The sequence below is a fragment of the Dermochelys coriacea genome, chromosome 4 (assembly GCF_009764565.3).
Source record: "Dermochelys coriacea isolate rDerCor1 chromosome 4, rDerCor1.pri.v4, whole genome shotgun sequence".
NCBI classification, from domain to species: Eukaryota; Metazoa; Chordata; order Testudines; family Dermochelyidae; genus Dermochelys; species Dermochelys coriacea.
In genome coordinates, this window is record NC_050071.1 from 21759580 (window position 1) to 21785347 (window position 25768).

Below are 25768 nucleotides of genomic sequence, written 5' to 3' on the forward strand. Positions count from 1 at the left end.
AAAATACTTAAGCAGGTGCTTAATTTTATGCATGAGTCTTTGAACCGAAGCCAATGGGACCAGGCTCACATTAACCATGTGCGCTCGGTACACTTGCACAGGGTTCACATCTCATTGGGGAAAAAAAAATCACACACAAAACTACCCAAAGCCAGGAAGGGGGTATGGTGTTGTGTGGGAGGGGACCTACAGCTGCCCTGCATGCTGTGCCAAGAGTCAATGGGCTGGAGCAGGGAGTTGGGCCAGCCCCATGAGACAGTAGCTGCTGCAGGATAATCAGGAGGCAGGCTCCCTCTCCAACCCTCCCCTACCAGGGCCTTCCATGCTGCACAGGGCCCCAAAATTCTTTAATACGGCACTGAACGGCACTACTCCCATAGTCACATTCTCAAAGTCAAGGATGTGATTCAGTGCTTTGCTGGTTTGAGGCCAGAATACTCACCACTTTTCAGAACTGAGCCGAACTTGGTTTGCAGGACTTTGCACATAGAAGAACTTGTAGAATAATGTGGTACTTCCTTGCCTAACTGGTTTGATAGTATGACCCTACAGGCCTATCTGACTTGTGGGTGCAATTAGATAGCTAGACATCTAGGATGGGATTTTCAGAAGTGCTCAGCGTTGGCCTATCTCAGATCCCATGGAAGTCTGTTTGCCCATTAAAAGCAGAGTCACCCCTAAATGAAATCCCCACTCAGTTGCAGGTACAAAATTTGATGCTGTTTAGTTAGCAGAGATGTCTGTTTGCCATTGTATCGTCGGTCTGTTTTACCTTAGCATAAAGAATTTAAACCACTATGCGTCCATGTTGTATTCATTAAAAAATGTGCTGTCCCATGGCAATACAATAGAAGACTAGATAAAGACAATGCATGGTTCTTGCCTTTAAGACCAATAGGCATACACAACCATGATTAATGACAGAAGACCGTTCCCCAAGTGTTTTAGTTTATAGTGTTTTTAAAAGGACGCAATTTAGGCTTGTGAAAATGAAGCCACGGTTTGGCTGGTGTTAAGGCAGTTCAGAGCCCAGAAATCAAAATTTAATAATGTGTCATCCATAAAAACACTTTGCTAAAACTACCATTAGCTACACATTTCTATTGCAACACTGCTTTCAAAGGAGATATTTTGCCTAATTATATCTAACTGTGAAGGCAATAGCATCTGATGAGGGTGCCTAAGAATTCTAAAATGAGTTGCATAATGCAAAGACAAAATTAGTTGCAGGATAATGTTAGTCAACATCAGAAGTGTTCCAGGGAGTGGCTGGAAAATAAAAATAAAATAACCCAGCAATCTCACACACTCAGCATATACATTAGCGATTAACCTTTTAGTAAGACACATGTCCTACAATGTGGGATAATTGCTAACCCTCAACCAATTTTACTGCTTTAGTTCCAACTTCTGGGTTTAGAGTATTGTACCAGCAGCTGTAGCTTAGAGCATGGTTTGAGTTTTGTCAATGTAAACCAACTTGAAAGCAAAAAGAAAGCATTCATAAATTACTGATGTTTTAGTGCCGAACATCCATCACGTTTCAGAGGAGTAGCTGTGTTAGTCTGTAACAGCAAAAACAACGAGGAGTCCTTGTGGCACCTTGGAGACTAACAAATTTATTTGGGCATAAGCTTTCATGGGCTTAGCCCACAAAAGCTTATGCCCAAATAAATTTGTTAGTCTCTAAGGTGTCACAAGGACTCCTCATTGTTTTTACAGCTACCATGGTTCAGGAGCAGGAGTCACTGCTGTATTTCTAATGCTGGGTTGATTATACAATATTACAAGCCATTGTTTAAGCTCTGTGACAAAGCTCTGTCCTTGTCTCCGTGGGTCCCGCGTTTCCTGGCGGATTTCGCTAGCCTCAGAGGCTCACTGTGATCCTGCATGTAACCCTTCTCTCTCTAGAGACAAGGGTCACAGTCTACTGAGCCATTTTCATCATAAGCCAGCGAGGGAGGTGAGGAGAAGTTATCCTTCCTTGCACAGTCTCTGTTGTCTCCCAGTCTCAGTGATTAATCAGGGGGCAAAGGTGGGGAGGAGGGGCCGGAAGCCCGGGCCCACCCTCTACTCCGGGCTCCAGCCCAGGGACCCTAATAGTATCAGCTATGGTAGCTGACCTTTTAGAAACATGACAAGTACAATTCCCTGGGCTACTTCCCCCACAGCAGCCCTCACTTCCTCAAGCTCCGCTTCACCCTTACCTCAGGGCCTCCTTCCTTGTGCCTGTTATGGTGTGTACTACTCAGCCCCTCCAACCGCGCAACTTCTTCCCACAGCTCCTGACATGCACCCGCACCTGACTGACTGGGAGGCTTTTAACTAGTTTCAGCCAGCTCCTGATTGGCTTCAGGTGTCTTCTCCCTGCCTTCTGGAAAGTTCTTAATTGGCCCCAGGTGTCTTAATTGACCTGGAGCAGCTTCCATTTCACTTATCCTGGTACCAGGGATTTGTTTAGAGCTAATATATCTATCTCCCCCTACTCTTTCATAGCCATCTGGCCTTGCCCCGTCACAGCGCATATTGTAGGCCTGATTTTCAGCGTTGTTCCATTGGCTTGCTACACTGACTGACGCCAACTGACTATTTGGCCCTTTGTATGCAAGGTGAAGGTGATCACAGATGCCACACTTGTGACAGAGTCACTGAGAATCAGCTGGCCCTGTTTTTGTTTGGCTATCGCTTTAACCATCACACACTGAAATAATCCTTAAAAATCATAACACAGCTCCAACTCATGGTGTTAGCAAGAGGTCCAAGGGAAGGTAACAGAGAGGCAAGTAAGGGACACGCACAGACACTCGTCTAAACATTAGTGGTGCTATTTAAATTAATATAAATGCTTTCATTTTAAAGTAGTATAAACTTGGAACCAAACAGTTTTTACATGACACTGAGGTGTAAAGATGTCTGAAATGCATTATGCATGAGACCACTGCTGAGGAAAGATTATCATTTAGCTTTATAAAGGATAGCACCTTTCACCCAGAAAGATCCTAATGCACTTTAAAGACAATGGGCCAAATTTAAACTTAGGCCCCAATCCTATACTAAGAACCATGCAGCACCTCTCTATCCTGTAGGCTGCCGGAAAGCCCCTTTGACTTCAGTGGGGGTTTGTTTGCAGTTCTCAGTGGAGAATTGGGGCCTTAATGTGTATAGTGATGTAAAGTAGATGTTAGTAACTGGGTATGTGAGTCCAAAGAAATCAAGCTAGTAGACAAACATTGAAGTAGCTAGAAAAGGTGCAGGTTAGGTCTATTTAGATTCTCGTAGACTCACCTTTGAATTAGGTTCTGTATTATTATATATTGGGCCAGCCCCTCTGTTTCAGATAGCTACCCTGATGTATACTGACTCACAATCTGGTCACAAAGTTCCACCACTTCCCATTGATGCAGCCAGTTCTGGTGTGGAATGTGGCAGATGTGCACTAGCAACATGACAAATTGTTCATGGGGGAAACTGCCTCTTATTCAAAGAGGTAATGAAAAGAAACACAAAAATAGTGCAAAGTACTGTAGTGATATACATAAAGGAGCAGTCCCTCGTTTTCTGCGCTGATTCTTCCAGTAGTGTTAAATGGTGTACTTGCTAACTGTTTGCGAACAATGGAATTGCTTCAAATTTCTCAGAGGTTAATCCTGTTTACCCCTTTACTTCTTGTTTGTTCCCAGACATTATGGATCAAATTCAGACACGATAGAACCCACCTGGCTTCAGAGAAGTTGAATATTCCTTACAGTTGGGCTCATGTTGTTCCTATATTCCAAGTTTCCTCTTTCCTGTTCAACATCAGAGTTATTGTCCTGGCTTTCAGCTCAGTTCTGTAACAACAGTTGCTGCATAAAATGCTTTCATTGTCCATTTGTGATGGCTGACCTTCCTCTTCCTTTGGCGTGAGTCTTCCAATTATAGCATATTCTTTCAAAGCTGAATTAATTTCAATACACAAGACTAGAGAACACAGGAACATGTATCCTTTTGTATAGACTGTAACTTGTATTATGAGTCATTAACTTAAGAGCTTTGAACAATTCATTACTGAAACGGGAGGCCATTGCCAAGTTGTTCTCATAGCTGACATATTTTCTGCTATTATAGTTCACTGTGGCTATTGGTCACGTAAGATACTATTCAGTGTGAGTAAGGGGCAGAACATGGTTCCTAAGTATTTACCAATCACTGCTGGATAGATTATTATTACTTGGATTACAGAAACAGAAATCAGGGCCCCTCTGTGTTAGAGCACAGATGTATACCTTTGCGAGGTGCATCTTAGTTTGCTTCACTGTTTGATTATGCCCTAGCCTTGCTGCCTCGCTAAGCCTGACAAGGCTGGAAGAAGGGATCTCTCTTTATGACCAAGTTCCCCACTGCACATCCACATAAGGGCCTGGCAGCATCTTGCGCCAAGTTATTTTCTCTTTAGAAATTAATTTTATTTTTACCCCAGCACTGGAAGGGGCAAAAAAAAAAAGTCTACAATGGAAATTGTTTATTTCACAAAAACAGTCTAGTTTTCTGCCATAACTTTCAGAGGCTGTGTCACACACTCAAAGGACAAATGATAGTAGAGATTAAAGCGTTCACACAAGAACATTTCCAAAAACATGGTAAGTGCATTCCATCAGTAATGCCCCCCACCCCATCCCAGATCTTAGAACTTATGGAGATAAATGTCTTGCTTGACTTGAAGTGGGGCATCAATTTTTTAAAGCATAGGTGATTATTTGGCTTATAAACAAGAACCCATAACATGCCACATGAAATAACTCCAAACCACGGACACTATTTGATTAGGTTTCAGAGTATCAGCCATGTTAGTCTGTATCCGCAAAAAGAAAAGGAGTACTTGTGGCACTTTAGAGACTAACAAATTTATTTGAGCATAAGCTTTCGTGAGCTACAGCTCACTTCATCGGATGCATTCAGTGGAAAATACAGTGGGGAGATTTATATACATAGAGAACATGAAACGATGGGTGTTACCATACACACTGTAACGAGAGTGATCACTTAAGGTGAGCTATTACCAACAGGAGAGCAGGGGTGGGGGGGAGGAACCTTTTGTAGTGATAATCAAGGTGGGCCATTTCCAGCAGTTGACAAGAATGTCTGAGGAACAGTGGGGTGGGGGCGGGGGAGAATAAACATGGGGAAATAGTTTTACTTTGTGTAATGACCCATCCACTCCCAGTCTTTATTCAAGCTTAAATTAATTGTATCCAGTTTGCAAATTAATTCCAATTCAGCAGTCTCTTGTTGGAGTCTGTTTTCGAAGTTTTTTTGTTGAAGAATTGCCACTTTTAGGTCTGTAATCGAGTGACCAGAGAGATTGAAGTGTTCTCCAACTGGTTTTTGAATGTTATAATTCTTGATGTCTGATTTATGTCCATTTATTCTTTTACGTAGAGACTGTCCAGTTTGGCCAATGTACATGGCAGAGGGGCATTGATGGCAAATGATGGCATATATCACATTGGTAGATGTGCAGGGTGAACGAGCTTCTGATCCTGTGGCTGATGTGATTAGGCCCTATGATGGTGTCCCCTGAATAGATATGTGGACACAGTTGGCAATGGGCTTTGTTGCAAGGATAGGTTCCTGGTTAGTGGTTCTGTTGTGTGGTGTGTGGTTGCTGGTGAGTATTTGTTTCATCTTGGGGGGCTGTCTGTAAGCAAGGATTGGCCTGTCTCCCAAGATCTGTGAGAGCGATGGGTCGTCCTTCAGGATAGGTTGTAGATCCTTGATGATGCGTTGGAGAGGTTTTATTTGGGAGCTGAAGGTGATGGCTAGTGGAGTTCTGTTATTTTCTTTCTTGGACCTGTCCTGTAGTAGGTAACTTCTGAGTACTCTTCTGGCTCTGTCAATCGGTTTCTTTACTTCAGTAGGTGGGTATTGTAGTTATAAGAATGCTTGATAGAGATCTTGTAGGTGTTTGTCTCTGTCTGAGGGGTTGGAGCAAATGCGGGATTACTTTAACAACTCTAAAGGCCTCTTTGCTTTACATTCAGCTGTTTTTAACTCCTCTCTTGCTGTATTGGCTTCAATGGTTAGAGAGTGGTTCCTTATACTGCAGGCAATTATTACAGGCTCACACCAATAATAGCTCACAATTTTATGTTTTACATGCACACACACTCAGCTTCCACAGGTGAAAAAGAGAAAAAAAGAGAGCGTGCAAGCAGTTACCATTCAGTTGCTGATATTTTCCAACAGTTATCAACATTGGTTAAGGTAGATTAAAGCAGCAGGGGGGAGCTTTACTCACCAGCCAAGGAATAAGGAAGAGGATCTGTGCTTTCCTAACACCTTCCTCCCCTTATTTTACCCCCTGGTTACCACCGAGTGGTACCATAGATACCACAGCTTCACCCTCAGTTTGGAATAGGAAATAATTGTGCCATCTCTGTACCAGTTACCAAATTTTATTTGATTTATTTATTTAATTCACGTTATATCGATAAAAAAACCCCAAATCTCAGGCTGGCTGCACTTGTGAGTGAGATCCTCAACTGGTACTGATTTAAGCCAGCTCAAATCTCTGAGCCTGGATCCCCACAAGGACTTAGATGTTACACACCTAACATATCAAGCCCTGCAGGTGAGAGAGGCATTGCTCCACCTATTGTCAGCTGGTGTAATGACCACACTGGGGTTTAGGTTTGAGGTAGACATCCAGATGCCTGCTTGAGGCAGCAGAGTTCATGCTCAGAGAGGCAGAAATGTAGGCACTAGGAGACTTTTACAGCAAAAATGTAGCTGCCAAGTGCATTTAGGCATCTACAGGGTTATGTGACAGCTGCGAGTGCAGAGCGGGTGTTGGTGGTGTTGTAGATCACAATGGTGCCTAAATCTGGGCTGTAGGTGCTTAAGTCCCTTTGTGGATCTGGGCTTTGGTCCAAAGTCTATCTAAAAGGTAACAAACCCTGTAACATATCCTAACCAACATGGCAGCAAAACGAATCCACTGATTTAAAATTATTCTAACCTCCTCAGAAACCCAACCCCCTCCACCATCCTACATTCCAGCCTTCCTCTTTTCCTCTTCAGACAACAAATGTCATATGATGTAACCATACACACAAAGGTTGAAATACCCATGTTTACAAACTATATACAACAGGCAAGGCATAGCTACACATACACACTGCTGCTCTTGCAGGGTTCTGGTGGCTCCTGGAACACAGAAGACAGTAAAGGTCACAAGAGGACTCACAAACTATTTGTGCCTGTGCCAATGCCTCAGGTGAACAAATTGGTGGCAATTTTGGAACAAGGGAGGAGAGAATGAATTCAAAAGATAAGGGTTGGTAATTGAGAATATCTTGCCAAAGTGGCTCCAAATTGAGTGGCTCTACTGATTACAGCAACAGCACCACCCCATGGGAAGAGAGGACGTCTTTCAAATGCTGACTCACTCATAGTGGGTTGGTTTTTTTGGTGAACATTCATGTCATTCCTGTACCCATAATCAGTCTAGCTCAGGATGGCCAACTTGTGGCTCCAGAGCCACATGCGGCTCTTTAGAAGTTAATATGCGGATCCTTGTATAGGCACCAACTCCAGGGCAGGAGCTACAGGTGCCAATTTTCCAGTGTGGCGGGGGATGCTCTCTGCTCAGTCCCTGACTCTGCCACAGGCCCTACCCCCCACTCCACCCCTTCCCGCCCCTCCCCTGAGCCTGCCGTGTCCTCGCTCCTCCCCCTGCCTCTCCCCCCAGAGCCTCCTGCATGCCACAAAACAGCTGATCAGGAGCACTTGGAGCAGGGGGGATGGAGCAGATTGGGGGCTGCTGATGTATTACTGTGGCTCTTTGGTAATGTACATTGGTAAATTCTGGCTCCTTCTCAGGCTCAGGCTGCCACCCCTGGTCTAGCTGTTTCTAAGACCCTGAACCTGAAAACACACAACTGCTTAACTTTACTTCTATGCATAAATGTTTCCAGGAACAAGGCTAGAGTTTTTGGGGGACTATTTCAATCAGTGTCTATATTATAGATTTTTAATTTTTATTTTTCTCTGAATACAGGCTACAAACTCCATCTTGTTGCGGTGATTTTGCACAGAAGAACAAAGGGGTTTCTTTCCGCAAGAGAGAGAATATAAAAGGCCCTGGAAGACCCTCCATATTGTCTTCAGCTGGCTCAAGAGATAGCCTCTCCACCCTAAAGAGATGCCTGAAAGAAATTAGAACAAAGAACTGTAACTACGGGGGTTTGAGTGATTGCTAGATCCAGGCCATAAACCACAACATTGGTCTAAAAAGTATTGGGCCCAGACTAGGAAGGAGTCTAGCCTGTGAAAGAAGCTTATTGGAACATCTTGGAGGGTGAGATTTACCTGTATTCAGTTTCCTACTATATATATATTCCCTGTATAAGCTTTATACAGAGTAAAACAGATTTATTTGGGGTTTGGATCGCATTGGGAGCTGGGTGTCTGGGTGCTAGTCAGGAGCACTTGCTAAGCCGTTTTTAGTTAAGTCTGAAGCTTTGGGGGCGTGGGTCAGACACTGGGTCTGTGTTGCAGCAGATTAGCATGTCTGGCTCAACAAGACAGGGTTGAGGCCCAAGCTGGCAGAGAAAACAGGCTCAGAGGTAGTCTCAGCACATCAAGTGACAGTCCCGATGGGGTCTCTGTGACTGAACCTGTCACAGTAACAATAGTAACATTACAGAGGAATCATTTGAATTAAAAATATATTTAAATTTTCTGAGGCTTTTTTTACTGGGATGAATACTTCACTTGTTTATAGCTGGTTTTATTTCAGAGCCTCTGTGAAAGAGCTTAGTCAAAACTTGTAAAGATATAACCTTGGATGAATACCAGATGCATACCAGAATGAAGACAACACCAGCAGGCTCTGCATATGTATTCTAGTTACAGTCTTGATATAGATGAGTAAATGAGGTAATGCTGCAGGCAGTGACTGGGTGGGGACCACTTCCTAGGCAGAAACTTTCTAAAAAGTCTTTACTTGTGCAAATAAGACCTACGGGATTTAGGATAGTAAAATATTTCTCCACATATTATATTAGATGCTTCAGTTTCTTCTGTTCGGCAAGGGCTTCAGAGGCCTGAAACTTGCTGGAAATATATATATATATATATAGCTTACAAATGTTAAAAATGAACTGATATTTCTTCTGAAGATAAAAGATATGCTACCCAGCTATGTGCACATTAGTGGTATATAGGGCATTAACAAACAATAAACTAGTTGTGTCACACACACAATCCAGAATCAAAGAGCTGTGGAAACACTATGAAAATAATGGGCTGTTTTTTCTCTATATCTTTCATGGTTTTGTACAGTTCAGTCGTGTTTAGGGGCATTTCTGGTTTCTTCTGTCTTTATCCAGTCTAGTCTTTAGACATTTTTATCTTTCCTTGTATGGAACTCTCCCCATACTTCTTCTGGCAACTTTTCTAGCTCTTCTTTGTATTCACTACTTATGCTGTCTTGAGAGCTGATGTTTTCAATGATTATATACAACTCAGCTGTCTTTTCCTATTCCTATATGTGAGATTATTCTGTTTCCCTTTCCCTCATGCTATGAAAACAAATAAACCAAACAGTTTGCTGTGTTCTGTTCCTCTCTGACTTTGTTCAGTCAGATTAGTTTGGATTAGCATTACTTCCAGAATGAATAGGCACTCTGTCTACTAATAAAGTGTTTAATAAGTAAAACAAAGAGCAGCCCAACCTATGCAGATGGTCCACATGTATAAGTGAGTGGTAGCTATCTTTACAGATATGTGTTCATCAGTGGCACACTGTACATCTGGTTGAGTTACCTACTATCAGTGCTACGAGTTGGGGACTGGGAGACTAAAACTGTTAGGCAACTTTGATATTCTGAAGGGAAGGATGGTCCAGAGCTTTAGGCACCAGAGCACTGCCACAAGTAGGAAACTATATATTCCAAACATGTTTTGAATGTCTTCCATGTCTCTGACAAAACGTCTTTCAGATGGAATAACCTCACTGAAGTCTTTCCATCAAGTTTTTTTTCACCCAACATTTATTCTGTCGCATCACACAGTAAATAACCAGTTAGTGTAAATTTTTCAAAAAGTGCCTCAGTGACTTAACATCCTAAGTTCCATTTTCAAAAACATGTAAGTCACTGAGGAGCCTAAGTCCTATTGACAGCCAGTGGGACTTAGGCTCCTCTTAGTGACTTATATGATGTTGAAAATTTTACCCTAAGTCTCTGGGAAGTACAATTTTACTACGTCAGCTGTTCCACCACTCGGTGTCCTCTGTCAGTCACACTATCAGTTGAATAGAGGATTACATTATCATATCATTCTTTACAGTTCTGAGCAACAGCTAGATACAGCTGTATACTTTTTTATATTCAGTCTTTGAAAAAGAAAAGTGAGAATCCAAATTACCAGTAGTAAATGATTACATTATAGCAGCAAGACTCATTGGTCTATAAATAGTCAGAATCAGGGACATGGTTTCTCATCCCATTAAAATTTGTCTTTTTTTTTTTAAATGCACCTTTTTCCCCAGAATAGCCTCTAAATGCTTATTGTGCAAGCCTGATGACTTTGCTTTTGAAACTTTGCTTGGTAGGCCATTATCAGGAGACAAATTAAAAAAAAAAGAAAAAGAAAAGATTTTCTAGTCTCAATTCTAAATGTTTTTCTATTTGGTCTGCTCTGGTTTTTCCACGTTTTCCATTCTATGGTCTTCCAACAAAACCCAATTACTGTTAAAGTGAAGTCATAGAGTTTAAGGCCAGAAGAGACCACCGAATCATCTAGCCTGACTTCCCATACAACCCAGACTAATGGCAAGGAATCGACTATGTAAAATATACTCAGATAATCCCAGCAAGTAACCCAGACACCCTGCTGCAGAGGAAAGCAAAAAGCAAACCAAACCTACACACAGTCCCCCAATGTTTCTGCCAATCTGACCTGGAAAAAAAATTCCTTCTTGACCCCACATATGGGGATCAATTAGACCCTGATCTTGTCTTATGGAGCATTAGTCCACGGGAGGGATGTAAATTCTAGTGTGCACTGACATGTGCAGGAGGTCGGACTAGATGATCAGAATGGTCCCTTCTGACCTTAGTATCTATGAATCTATGTTACACACTAACTGACCTGTGTAGACTCTGCTGGCATGCACCAAAAGTTCCCTGGTGTGTGTTAATGTGGTACTGTTTCAAACTGTACTACATTATCTCACACTAGAGAACTTTCAGTGCATGCTAGTGTGCTCCTCAATCAGTCAGTTCATGTGCAACCCACAAGCGCACAACAGAATTTATCTCTCTCTAGCGCAGACTAGTGCATCATGTAGACAAGCCCTGAGAAAGACAGGGAGATGAGAAGGAGAAAAGGAAATGTACTGAATACCAAAACATGGATTGTAGCAGAGCCATTGAAAATAGTGAAGAGGACTGCATGAATGAAGCCCTTAAGTAGAATTATTTTAGACATAACAGACGGGGGAAATGAGAGTGGTGCATGTGCGAGAGAGAGAACTGCAGAGTAAAATGGGAAATATGAATAAAATATGCACAAAACAAACCTTACAACAGCTGCTATTAATCAAATGTTTTCCTATTTTACAGTAAATCGGGTGGGCCTAATGGATATTCCATTAACATTGCAGTTTAACAATCTGATTCTCTCTCGTCATTTGCATTGCACCTACATCATCATCAATTACATATAAATTAAGCAACATTTATTATTCTCCCTCATAAAGAAATAAATGTTGAATTTTGTGTGTCTTGCTCACAGATGTTACTCTCATGCAGTTGGTAATAAGATATGGCCAGAGTTACCATCAAACTGCCCTGAATACTGTCCCCAAAACAACACCACTGTTTGTGGGAGTATCCCTACTTTCACAATGTGATAGCTCAATACTACAAATGCTTCTGAGACAAAACCAACACCTCAAAACTCTTTATCCTTCAGTAGGTCTTCTAGGAATAAACGTAGGCAACATATGGATTGGGGGAGATTTGGATATTAATCCTATCTTCATTGATGCCCAAGAAATAATAATTAAACTTGTGCATATCTAATGTCAACCAAACTTAGAAAAATGAAAACAAAGTTAATCGTTAGAAATGAGTGAATATGACACTGAGTGGTCAAGTTAATAAATGACATGAAAGATTGTTCCGGTGTAGGACACTTGAATTTGAAAGATTAGAACTAAATGGCCATATTAATGAAATTCTCGACAGAAAGGAATTGCTATCTTACAAAACTGCTCTTCTAAACCATACCTCATACATAATCAACATTTAATGAAGACTTTTTATTTGTAAATGTAATTGTCTTAACTCCTTAGATACATCACTATATGAACAGCAAGTAAATATTCTTTTCTGGGTATCGCAGAATCATATATTATATATGTCTCATTCAAGGCATGTATGGGTAAATCAACATTTGAGCTAGGAGGTGCGATTCCCAGCTCGCATAGACATACCGGTGCAAGCTTTGCTTGAGCTAGTGCTTAAAAATAGCAGGCTGTCTGCAACGGCATGGCGGTTGCTTGGGATAGACACCCTAAGTACAGTCTTGCCCGATCCCCAGGGTATGTATTTGGGTGGCTAGCCCTAGCCACCGCCCTTGCTGCCATGGACACACTGCTATTTTTAGGTGCTAGTTCGAGCAAGTCTATGTAAGCTGGGAATCACACCTCCCAACTCAAATGTAGACATCTGAATCACATATAGGGTATATATTTAGAACATGTTGTACTAAGGCAGTGAAGACTTTAGGGTGATGGAACAAATTCATATGGTTTTGTTTTTCTATTATTATACCATAGGAAGTTAAATACAGTTGTGAAATGACAATATTCAGGTTGCCTCCACAACCATGACTGAGCGCTCTCATACATATCTATAATATGATGGTCTTTAATTGTATGATCACAATTTCCCTCCCCAACAAGTCTTGTTGTGCCTTATTGATTGAATTCTGTTTTAAACTAAAACAGATAATTTAATTAATCAAACATGTTTCCCCCACAATTCACTCAAGTCTAGAACTAATCACTTCTGAGAGCACGTTTCTCTGTATTGTGTCTTTACAATAGAGAGTTTTTCTCTGAGTCTAGTGTTTACATAATCAAGCGAAATTCTGGGTTTCTTTTGTTTTGATTTTCCAAAGGTCACATGAAACACTGTCCACTATTTTGGGTCAGTTCAGCCACCGGTATATTAAGCATTGTATTGAAAGATGTTTATATAAAACATTAGTCAGCTTTGAACAAAGAATGTTTACCAAAGAAATGCCTCCAAGAAATTCTCTGTAAAACATTGGAAGTCACATTTAGATTTACAATTGGTAAAATTCCCAGAGGCACAGTTTTATTCTTGTTATTATGACTCAGTAAACTATAGTTTTTGTTATACTGGGAAATTGTTCATAAGAACCACCAATGTGACTCATATTTTTCTGTCCATTATAAACAAATGTCTTCAGAATTAAATGCAACTAACGTGGAGGAATTCGGGATACCAAGATCAACAGGTGACCATTAGCAGAGATGTCAGCGAAGTCTACTATTGTACTTCATTTCTTACTCTACCTTCCAGAGGTGCACAAACCTCAAAATGTACATAGATTCATTCAGTTCACGTAAGCACCCTAAAGTCCTGATGCTTTTCTGAATTTCACAGGTCTAAAACACTGGGCTGGAATACTTATTTGGTAAAGCTGATGAGAGTTTTAATATTCATACTTCTGAATGGACTGGAAATACCATGACCCTTTCTTGTAGTTAGAATTGGACACTCATCTTTGCTAAAGACTCATAGATATCCACTGACCTTGAGTATCTGCAAGGAAAATTTTTACAGTTCATCTCTTATATCTATCTGTGCTAATGAACTTTGCCATCATCTATGATGACTGGTACAATGTGTTGAAAAGTTACTTACTCAGTAGGTTTCTCATATTTATTAACTTTATAAGCCTTATACTCTGGAATTACATAGATGAACAGCATTCAGTACAAAATATTTAGCTGTTAAGTTTAAATAGCTGCCTTGTTTAGCCCAACCTTAACACAGGCCCAGCAAGTGATCATAATAGAACACCTTGACCTCCCAGCTCCTCCTCTCCCCAGATGCTTAGGAGGAAAGATGGGCCTTGCGGTATGCCTGGAATATGAAAGAACCAATTCATACTCAGGCTGATCAAGGTGGAAAGTGAGTTCTAAAATTGAAAGGGATACACAGAGAATGCACTGGCAGGGGCCTCTTCTCATGTCAAATGAGGGAGCTCTGTCATTGGTACCTACCTCCACCAATTGCAACTGTGGTAAGTAGGGCATGAGAGGGATGCTTTCTTTCAGGTAACAAGCCTTTTGTGCAGAGCCATGTGTGCTCTGTAGGTATCTCGAGAGCTTTATACACTCTATTACTGTAAAAACACCTTGAATTCTTATTGGAAATTTACTGGCAGCTAGAAACATGATTTTAGATTTCTTCTTTCCTTCTAGACGGACTCCCTGAGACTATTTTATGTGATTTATTGTGCTTAGGCCTTTTTGTGTGTAGAAGGGGACAAAAGATCCTCAGCCAAATCAATATGTTCTGATGAGGTGTGGGAGATTGTTGTTCAGGTCCATCAGATATTGGTCTTCTTATCTGCTTTTCCACATTAACTGATATGTTGTAATGAGAAACACTAAATCTTGCAGCATTAGAAACAGTTTCAACTCATTATCGATTAAAACTACTGGAAGATGCTATTTTAGTCAGTCACTCATGGTTACCTTTTTTTTCCTCTAAAGTGAAGGAGCTGGCATGCTCTCCAGCCATACTGAAAACATCCATAGTTACCCTTCCTATGAATTTAGTAATCATGAAAGGTGCTCTGCTGACAGCTCTGAAGACCAGAGTCCTCTACTAAGCCACAGAACAGGTAGTCTCTGTACAAGCCTCCGCACACAGTCCTTCCAATGTTTCTAAACCTGATCTGCAAGGGACCGCCTCTAGCTTAGTCCCATAAACGTTTAGTCCTTGGCGTCCATGCTAAAACTGCCAACCATTGTGCCCATGTTTGGAGATATGGACACTTGTCTCTTGGGAACTGGACCAAGACAACCAAATTAATTGAATAAAATGTGTCAAATAGCCATCACTACCTAAGCACTAAAAGGAAGTCGGAGACATTATCTGTACTAGTATGGTGTGTGTGTGTTAGTGTAGGAAGCTGCATTCTGTACCAATAACTTAAACTGGAGACCAGCCATCTCTTTTTTTGTCTATTAAATGACCAGTCATTTCTTGGCTGAGGTGCTTAAGGAATGACAAGTTGCTAGAGCAAATACAACATTAAAGCAGGAAATGTCACTAAGGGTGGAAAAACCTCAATTTTGCAGCATGCAGAACCCACTCCAAAGTTATTTGTTGTTCTTGCACTTCAAACAGATCTCTGCACATTCGAGCTTTTGGATTGCTCTGGCAGAATGTGTTGACGTGCTTTGGCTCAACTGCTATAGCTACATGCCCACATCCAGCACTGCCCCCAGGTGAAAAGCCAGAAGTTGCCTTTCTTTTTTTAAATTAAATTTCTCTTGGGGAAAAATGTTTTAAATTAAAGGAGGAAACAGTTTTATGAAATCCAAAACTTCCGAAGAAAGTTCCAGCAGTTTTGGAAAATCTGCAAGGTCTCATCACTGCTTATTCCTGTAGATCTGCTGACGGTGGTGCCTGATGACATGCCAGCCTGTGCTTACCACCTGTTATTTAATAACTGATCTGTATTGACCTGTGTCCCTGCTCCCCAGAAGCACGACTTGTGTTTTGTGTGGATCCATACTGTGCACTTTGAAGACAGTCACAGTGACAAAATATTTAGCATAGTTAAGAGAGGGTATATCTATATAGCCATACTCCAGGAGAGGAGTTAGTTGCCCTGGTCTTTGGCAATACATTCAACAATTTCCTAGTCAGTTTCTAAAGCTCCTATATGTAATCTACTCCAGTCTGTCTCCTTTTCAAGGATCACATTTTATCATCTGGGCTATGAAGGAGAGTAAAAACAATGTAAATCAAGCAAAAGTCAATACTGCAATGCACATCTGAATAAGTTATAATTTAGGTTGGTTGCTATTAGCAGGAAAGCTAATAGCCCTCTAAAAAATGGCTGCAGTGTGTCCAAATAAAATGAAATGCGTGCAGAGCAGTGATCTGAGCCTGCATAATGAGCTGCTGCATCATACTCCATCTCTGATACACAATCATACAGAAATATACAGAAATATACACAACTGATTAGACTGTGACTCACACAACTGTAAACTAAAGTGTATTAGCCACTTCAGTGCTGGGTCTCCACTCCTGTATTCAGGCCGTTTTAACTGATGTCAAACAAAGGAGAGCTACGTCTCAGGCTGCCTGAATAATTTTGCTTTTATTTTGCCTGGGTTTTGCAAATGAAGCCATGCAGTTTAGATTTGCAGAGTTTCACAGCCCTTCACTTTCAAGTGCTTGTGAGCACAGAAAGGTCAATTCAAGTTGGCCCAACCCCCAGAACAATTGGCCAGTTCCAGGCACAAACTGAGTTTCATGAGTTTTTTTCCCCCCACAGGCTATTTTCCACCCCCAGAGAATGCAGACAGAGCATACCACGCAGCCTAAGTGATCTTATGAGGAGAGAGGAAACCTCTGAAACCTCATCTAGTTCATATCTTCTGTGGGTCTCAGGTATCCTGTTCATGTTGAGTGGTCAAAAAATTCCCATCCAAACTTTTAGTCAGCAGAAAGATTTTTTGACTGAAACAAAAATTTTCATTTGGGTCATTAAAAAAAACAAACAAAAACAGTCATGATATTTTGATGGGAAAAAGCCCACTTTCACCTTTTTTTAAAAAAAATTCTACTTGAGTAAGTTGCTATGGGGGGTCGGGGAGAGAGAGGGAGAGAGAGAGAATACTTGCTCTCACTTTTTTATTCTCCCCATACCCTTTTTTGCATGTGCATGTTTGTTTGTGGGGTGGGGGGCAGTTAAAAAGTGAGAAAGCGCAGAGGTATTTTTCACCAAAATTGAATCTTAAAGAGTTGAAAAAAAATTCATTTTGAAATTTTCCCTCAGAGACACTTGCCCTTTTTTCTGACCAGCACAACTGCTCACCTCTGCTATGATCTGCAGGAATGCTGCTGCTCCCACTTCCCAGTCCTGGAAAGTCTTCTCTCAAAGCATGTCAGTCTTGCCCCCTCCCCATTTTGCAGCAGCAGGTTGCAGAAGTCTCCTCTTTTGGCTGCTGCCTTTGTCTCCCTGAAGCCAGAGTTCTATATGTGAAACTGAAGGGAAACCCAGGAAATTACTTGTATCCACAACCAACATGGGCTGGAATTAAACTTAGTTGTCCCTAGCTAGGGCCTTAAACTGATTGCATCAGAAGCAACAAGGGAAACAACCAGGCCTGCTCCACTGCTGCAAGGCAGCACAACCTCCCGTCCTGAGAAGCTTGCTCCTCTTAGGAAGCAGCAGCCCCACCACACCATTCCAGCAAACTCTGGTTTTGACATCAGGGGAGACAGATGAAATCTGATGGGAGAGGGAGTCATGGGGATTGGGCTGGGAAAGGTGTGTTGCTTTGCAGAGGTAGTCAGGGGTCAGCTCTGGACAAGCTCAGATCATCTTAGGTTCATAGGAACCTCCCCCTCAAATCCATAAGCTTGAATAAGAGGTTCCCATGAACCTTATAAGAGAGTTTAACTAGGTCTGGTTTTTCTCAAAAGATCTACCCAACGCTTCTCGTGATGTATTTTTCCTATGTGTACACATGTGCATCAGTGGTTTCCCTAGGTCTGTGACCGGTCTGAGCTGAGATCACCACTCTGAATAATATTTGATGGGAGAGCGGGAGCTGAATTTTTTTTCAACAATCTGAGTACAAAAGTGTGACTGGCTCCCGTGGAGTGCTCCTGGTATCCACCAGATGGTGATATAGTGTAAGTAAAATTTATTGCAATTCACTGCTTCCCACTCCAGGTGATGTTCTATGTAGAGCATCCATCTCGGTAAATAAGCACATTTGGCATAACGCCTCTGAAGAGCACTGCCCTTCAGGGTGCGCCTTTAGTAAAGTTAACTAGCTGATGTTGCTATATTTTATCCCCTCCCCCTCCATTCCTTTTTGTGAGTATAATATATTTCTTTCTGTCACAGTTCCCCATGAACCCAGCTCAATATGATGCAAGCTTTATTCTTGACACCTGCCCTTACTTATTTCTCCACTAATGTCCTGAACAACGTACCCAGACAAAACTCCCATTGAAAGCATTAGTTTTCCCAGCATGCAGAGTGGCAGAGTACTATGTTCACTATATAAACTGCTGCAGGTAGTGAGGGACAGTTTGTACCATATAACAGGAACAGCTGTGCAGCTTCATTGGAACATGAGTCACTATTACATTCAATCAGCTTATAGTGACTAGCTAAAGTTGGACTTGCTGTGAATGTTCTTAGCCTCTCTGGTTAGAGTGCTCAGTGACATCACCTTCTCTCTACCACACATCAGCTTTCCTATCAGAGTTCACAGATGCTTAATCATCTCAGCTGACATTCAGGACTTTCAGTGCCAGTCTGCTAGAGGACTTTGAGCCTATTTAAGCAAAACTGTACTTGAACATTTTAAGACTGAATAGAAATTCCTCCAGTTACTTGCCTCTTCCGTAGGTGTAACCCATGTCTTCTGGGCTTCAACCCATGAGATGTTCTGCCACCAAAAGCAGAGGTGGTTGAATGAGCACCCTCTCTTGGTTGCTCTGCTCATACACCAGTTCCAACACATTACAGCTGCGCAGACAGGTGTGAAGTAGGGTTTCTGAAAGGACCTAACATTTTTTAGGACACATTAAATGAAATACTCCTGCATTTTCATTAGGCTCATTTTTGAATGCCATAAAAGAGTATGTCTCTGCAATATCACCATAACTGTCATGGGGCTGTGAAAACAGGTGGAATAGGGACATTGCATAGATTCAAGCAGTCGCAGTAATTTTCCTCCAAAATGAGCTCAGTTTTGCTGAAAAGGGTTGTATTTTACCACCAAAATTCATGAAAACAGGATAATTTTCTAATGTGTATTGAAATGCAGAAGCCCTCCAGCATTTATGATTTCACTACAAGTATTTTGCTCATCTCTAGTGAACACCTGATAGGTACCTGATAGGTACATAGGACTTGTTCTGGGCGTCTGAATGGAGAGGAGTGCAGATTTGTCAATGATAAAGGGAGAATAGGAAAAAAAGTGAAAGGGATTAGGAAGAAAAATGAGATGTTTAGCCAGACTCTGCATGGCTGCGGGGCATCCAAGAACAGATATTGAGAGACAGTCTGAGATGCAAGGCTACACAGAGAGGTAACAAAATTGGGATAGAGAGGTGAATTTGGGAATCAAAGAGGGACTGGCTGGTACTAAGGGAGGGGGAAGAGGCCATCTAGCAAGAATAAGTTATGATGTTTGGGTAGAGGAAGAGGCATGAGTTTCACCAGAAAGGGACAAAGGGGAGAAGAACAATAGCAAATAGCTCAAACCTTCTCCCCAGGCATGGCTACTCCCAGTTGCAGAGTTTAAATTAAACTGAAGTCAGTGGGAGTTTCTACTTTCATCAACTTGGGTGACTTTGCCCTGAAGTGTTTAACTCCCTTTAACTGTTTATTTCATCTGTACTTTAAAGCCATGCCATTTTTCAAGAGTGACAACTTTAAAACAGGGTTCAGAGTAGCAGCCATGTTAGTCTGTATCTGCAAAAAGAAAAGAAGGACTTGTGGCACCTTAGAGACTAACAAATTTATCTGAGCATAAGCTTTCGTGAGCTACAGCTCACTTCACTTTAAAACAATGAGTGAAATTAACCTGCCTCCATTGAAATTACTGACATGGTTCCAGGTATTTGAGATCGGCTTGTTTGCTGGTATAAAGAGAGTTTGATTTTTCTAACACTGTAGGATAAAGAGAGGAATAGTATATTCAGAAATCAGTCTGAAGAACTTAATATTCAGCCATTGATTCTTCATATTTTAAATCTGGAATCCGCAAGAATCTCCTAAAACTATGAGGTTGACTTAAAAATTCTGAAAGTAGAAGAACAGGCCTGAAAATAATTTAGGGCTCAATCCTACCATGTACGTAAAACTCTCATTTACATTAATAGGAGCAATATGTTCTGTTTATAGAAACATGAAGATGAGGTGTGCATTTGTGTGCCTTGATCTATGGTACAGTTTTTAAAAGTACTTAAGAACAGACAGACATGCCAGAGTTAGACTCATTTATTATGCATGCACATTCTGGGTCACCTGTATCATGGGCTATTTCTGTACCACGTAAAAATGGAGAGAGCTGAAGCTGCAGTTCCATTCATATATTTATAATTTTGAATGGACAATTGCTTTTCCTGCCAGGCAAATTCAGAGAAATAGATTTTCTAAGGAATTTTTTGCTGCTATGTTATATGTTGTATAATCTAAATTAAACCAGGAAAGCCTCTTGGTCATACTCTGAGCAAACTAATAGACATTCTAATCACTATTGATTTACAATAAGTCTGATAATGAGCTGCTGGAAGGACTTTTCTAAGCTGTATATAAGTGCCTGGAAAAGACTCAGTCAGTTACAAAGGAGAGAGGGAAAAACAGATGAACAAAGGTATTATAGACAAACGGTCCCAGTTTTCATGTTGAAATAAATTCTCGCCCTGCCAAAAATGTGAGTAAGAGGTAAAGTTTGTTGTCCCAGGAGTAAGCCATGGACCATATTCGCAAAAAAGAAAAGGAGTACTTGTGGCACCTTAGAGACTAACTAATGTATTTGAGCATAAGCTTTCGTGACCATATTGTGACTCTAAGATTCCTTCTGAGGTGGGAAGTGATTTGTGCTAGCCCTATACCTGGTGCTACTTTCTCCCTCCTCCTCACTGGCTCAGTTATGATAGCTACCATGGTGAGGGAGGTGGAGCCAAGGTTTCTCCCACTTTCCATACCTTTCCACCCACTCCCCACCCACGTGCACAGCCCTGTTCAGACTGCTCTCCCTTCCTATGCTGCTACCAGTATATAGGTAGCCCATCCAGGGGACTAATGGCACCCCATATGCCTCCTTATTCCCCTGAGGCAGCACATAGGGCAAGTAATGATCTCACCATTTATTTTGAGAAGGAAAAGTTACCTACCTTAGAGGCAGACTGTATAATAATATGGCAAAATACTCTTTAACTTTGTTAAATTTGCAAAGATCGCGTTGCTGGAGGGTATCTTTGATGGTCTCTTTGTTCTGGATGTGTACAGTCTTTTGCCCAGTGGGGGCCCAGCCTCTAGGTGCTACTGCAATACAAATACATAATGATTAAATAGTATATATAGAAATATATAAATATAATGTAATAAAATAATAAAAGTCTATACACTACGTTGGTTGAATAACATTCATCTATTCTTTAAATTTCACATTTTTCAAGTACATATGTAAAATCAATCATAGAATCATAGAATCATAGAATATCAGGGTTGGAAGGGACCCCAGAAGGTCATCTAGTCCAACCCCCTGCTCAAAGCAGGACCAAGTCCCAGTTAAATCATCCCAGCCAGGGCTTTGTCAAGCCTGACCTTAAAAACCTCTAAGGAAGGAGATTCCTCCACCTCCCTAGGTAACGCATTCCAGTGTTTCACCACCCTCTTAGTGAAAAAGTTTTTCCTAATATCCAATCTAAACCTCCCCCATTGCAACTTGAGACCATTACTCCTCGTTCTGTCATCTGCTACCATTGAGAACAGTCTAGAGCCATCCTCTTTGAAACCCCCTTTCAGGTAGTTGAAAGCAGCTATCAAATCCCCCCTCATTCTTCTCTTCTGCAGACTAAACAATCCCAGCTCCCTCAGCCTCTCCTCATAAGTCATGTGCTCTAGACCCCTAATCATTTTTGTTGCCCTTCGCTGTACTCTTTCCAATTTATCCACATCCTTCTTGTAGTGTGGGGCCCAAAACTGGACACAGTACTCCAGATGAGGCCTCACCAGTGTCGAATAGAGGGGAACGATCACGTCCCTCGATCTGCTCGCTATGCCCCTACTTATACATCCCAAAATGCCATTGGCCTTCTTGGCAACAAGGGCACACTGCTGACTCATATCCAGCTTCTCGTCCACTGTCACCCCTAGGTCCTTTTCCGCAGAACTGCTGCCGAGCCATTCGGTCCCTAGTCTGTAGCAGTGCATTGGATTCTTCCATCCTAAGTGCAGGACCCTGCATTTATCCTTATTGAACCTCATTAGATTTCTTTTGGCCCAATCCTCCAATTTGTCTAGGTCCTTCTGTATCCTATCCCTCCCCTCCAGCGTATCTACCACTCCTCCCAGTTTAGTATCATCCGCAAATTTGCTGAGAGTGCAATCCACACCATCCTCCAGATCATTTATGAAGATATTGAACAAAACGGGCCCCAGGACCGACCCCTGGGGCACTCCACTTGACACCGGCTGCCAACTAGACATGGAGCCATTGATCACTACCCGTTGAGCCCGACAATCTAGCCAGCTTTCTACCCACCTTATAGTGCATTCATCCAGCCCATACTTCCTTAACTTGCTGACAAGAATGCTGTGGGAGACCGTGTCAAAAGCTTTGCTAAAGTCAAGAAACAATACATCCACTGCTTTCCCTTCATCCACAGAACCAGTAATCTCATCATAAAAGGCGATTAGATTAGTCAGGCATGACCTTCCCTTGGTGAATCCATGCTGACTGTTCCTGATCACTTTCCTCTCCTCTAAGTGCTTCAGGATTGATTCTTTGAGGACCTGCTCCATGATTTTTCCAGGGACTGAGGTGAGGCTGACCGGCCTGTAGTTCCCAGGATCCTCCTTCTTCCCTTTTTTAAAGATGGGCACTACATTAGCCTTTTTCCAGTCATCCGGGACTTCCCCCGTTCGCCACGAGTTTTCAAAGATAATGGCCAAGGGCTCTGCAATCACAGCCGCCAATTCCTTCAGCACTCTCGGATGCAATTCGTCCGGCCCCATGGACTTGTGCACGTCCAGCTTTTCTAAATAGTCCCTAACCACCTCTATCTCTACAGAGGGCTGGCCATCTCTTCCCCATTTTGTGTTGCCCAGCACAGCAGTCTGGGAGCTGACCTTGTTAGTGAAAACAGAAGCAAAAAAGCATTGAGTACATTAGCTTTTTCCACATCCTCTGTCACTAGCTTGCCTCCCTCATTCAGTAAGGGGCCCACACTTTCCTTGGCTTTCTTCTTGTTGCCAACATACCTGAAGAAACCCTTCTTGTTACTCTTGACATCTCTTGCTAGCTGCAGCTCCAGGTGCGATTTGGCCCTCCTGATATCTTTCCTACATGCCCGAGCAATATTTTTATACTCTTCCCTGGTCATATGTCCAACCTTCCACTTCTTGTAAGCTTCTTTTTTATGTTTAAGATCCGCTAGGATTTCACCATTAAGCCAAGCTGGTCGCCTGCCATATTTACTATTCTTTCGACTCATCGGGATGGTTTGTCCCTGTAACCTCAACAGGGATTCCTTGAAATACAGCCAGCACTCCTGGACTCCCTTCCCTTTCATGTTAGTCCCCCAGGGGATCCTGGCCATCTGTTCCCTGAGGGAGTCAAAGTCTGCTTTCCTGAAGTCCAGGGTCCGTATCCTGCTGCTTACCTTTCTTCCCTGCGTCAGGATCCTGAACTCAACCAACTCATGGTCACTGCCTCCCAGATTCCCATCCACTTTTGCTTCCCCCACTAATTCTACCCGGTTTGTGAGCAGCAGGTCAAGAAAAGCGCTCCCCCTAGTTGGCTCCCCTAGCACTTGCACCAGGAAATTGTCCCCTACGCTTTCCAAAAACTTCCTGGATTGTCTATGCACCGCTGTATTGCTCTCCCAGCAGATATCAGGAAAATTAAAGTCACCCATGAGAATCAGGGCATGCGATCTAGTAGCTTCCGTGAGTTGCCGGAAGAAAGCCTCATCCACCTCATCCCCCTGGTCCGGTGGTCTATAGCAGACTCCCACCATGACATCACTCTTGTTGCACACACTTCTAAACTTAATCCAGAGACACTCAGGTTTTTCCACAGTTTCGTACCGGAGCTCTGAGCAGTCATACTGCTCCCTTACATACAGTGCTACTCCCCCACCTTTTCTGCCCTGCCTGTCCTTCCTGAACAGTTTATAACCATCCATGACTGTACTCCAGTCATGTGAGTTATCCCACCAAGTCTCTGTTATTCCAATCACGTCATAATTCCTTGACATCACCAGGACCTCCAGTTCTCCCTGCTTGTTTCCAAGGCTTTGTGCATTTGTATATAAGCACTTGAGATAACCTGTTGATCGCCCCTCATTCCCAGTATGAGGCAGGAGCCCTCCCCTCTCAGACATTCCTGCCTGTGCTTCCTCCCGGTATCCCGCTTTCCCACTTACCTCAGGGCTTTGGTCTCCTTCCCCCGGTGAACCTAGTTTAAAGCCCTCCTCACTAGGTTAGCCAGCCTGCTGGCAAAGATGTTCTTCCCTCTCTTCGTAAGATGGAGCCCGTCTCTGCCCAGCACTCCTCCTTCATGGAACACCATCCCATGGTCAAAGAATCCAAAGCCTTCTCTCCGACACCACCTGCGTAGCCATTCGTTGACCTCCACGATTCGACGGTCCCTACCCAGGCCTTTTCCTTCCACGGGGAGGATGGACGAGAACACCACTTGCGCCTCCAACTCCTTTATCCTTCTTCCCAGAGCCACGTAGTCCGCAGTGATCCGCTCAAGGTCATTCTTGGCAGTATCATTGGTGCCCACGTGGAGAAGCAGGAAGGGGTAGCGATCCGAGGGCTTGATGAGTCTCGGCAGTCTCTCCGTCACATCACGAATCTTAGCCCCTGGCAAGCAGCAGACTTCTCGGTTTTCCCGGTCAGGGCGGCAGATAGATGACTCAGTCCCCCGGAGGAGAGAGTCCCCGACCACCACCACCCGCCTTCTCCTCTTGGGAGTGGTGGTCGTGGAACCCCCAACCTCAGGACATCGCATCTCATGCCTCCCAACCAGCGGGGTCTCCTTCTGCTTTCTCCCCCCAGACATATCATCTGGTCCACTCTCCGCAATGGTACCTGTGGAGAGAACATGAAAGCGGTTAGTTACCTGTGTCTGTGTTACTGGAACCCGGACATTCCGCTTACCTCTTCTGGAGGTCACATGTTGCCAAGCTTCTTCACTGGCCTCTTGGCTCCTCTGTGCAACCTGCTCTATATCTTTAGAGCTTTGTGCCCCTAGAAGGCTATCCTGAGTTTGGTCCAGAAAATCCTCAGTCTCTCGTATACAACGCAGGGTCGTTACCTGTTGCTCCAGACCTTCAATCTTCTCTTCCAATATGGAGACCAGCTTGCACTTTGTACAGACAAAGTCGCTTCTGTCCTGTGGAAGAAAGACAAACATGGCACATCCAGTGCAGGTCACAATAGCTGAACCCCCCCCTTCCATATCACCTACCTACCTACTATGAGCTTCCTCAGAGACGTTGGCAAGATGTAAGCCTCAATGGGCTCACTCCAGGCGAACTCCCAGGCAAACTCCTGCTGTGAGCTGCTCTGCTGTCCCCGCAGCTCCGCTGCCGCTCAGCTGGTTCGCGAGGCTCTGGCTATTTTTAAACAGCCAGGCTTCCCTGACGCAAACACACAGACACCCTAATGCCCGCCCCCTGCAGGCTAGCAGCCAATCAGACACTCACTCAGGCTCTCTCCCTGCCCTCCC

General features: G+C 42.8%; 1 long non-coding RNA gene across 1 annotated transcript; it reads right to left on the reverse strand.

Moving 5' to 3' along the window:
* Window positions 1-15455: 15455 nt before the first annotated feature.
* LOC122459968 lies at window positions 15456-21343 on the reverse strand. Its single transcript, XR_006280962.1, has 3 exons — window positions 21198-21343; window positions 17149-17292; window positions 15456-16038 (listed from the first exon to the last, which is right to left on the reverse strand). It is a non-coding gene; the product is annotated as an uncharacterized LOC122459968 (long non-coding RNA).
* Between the last annotated feature and the right edge of the window lie 4425 nt (window positions 21344-25768).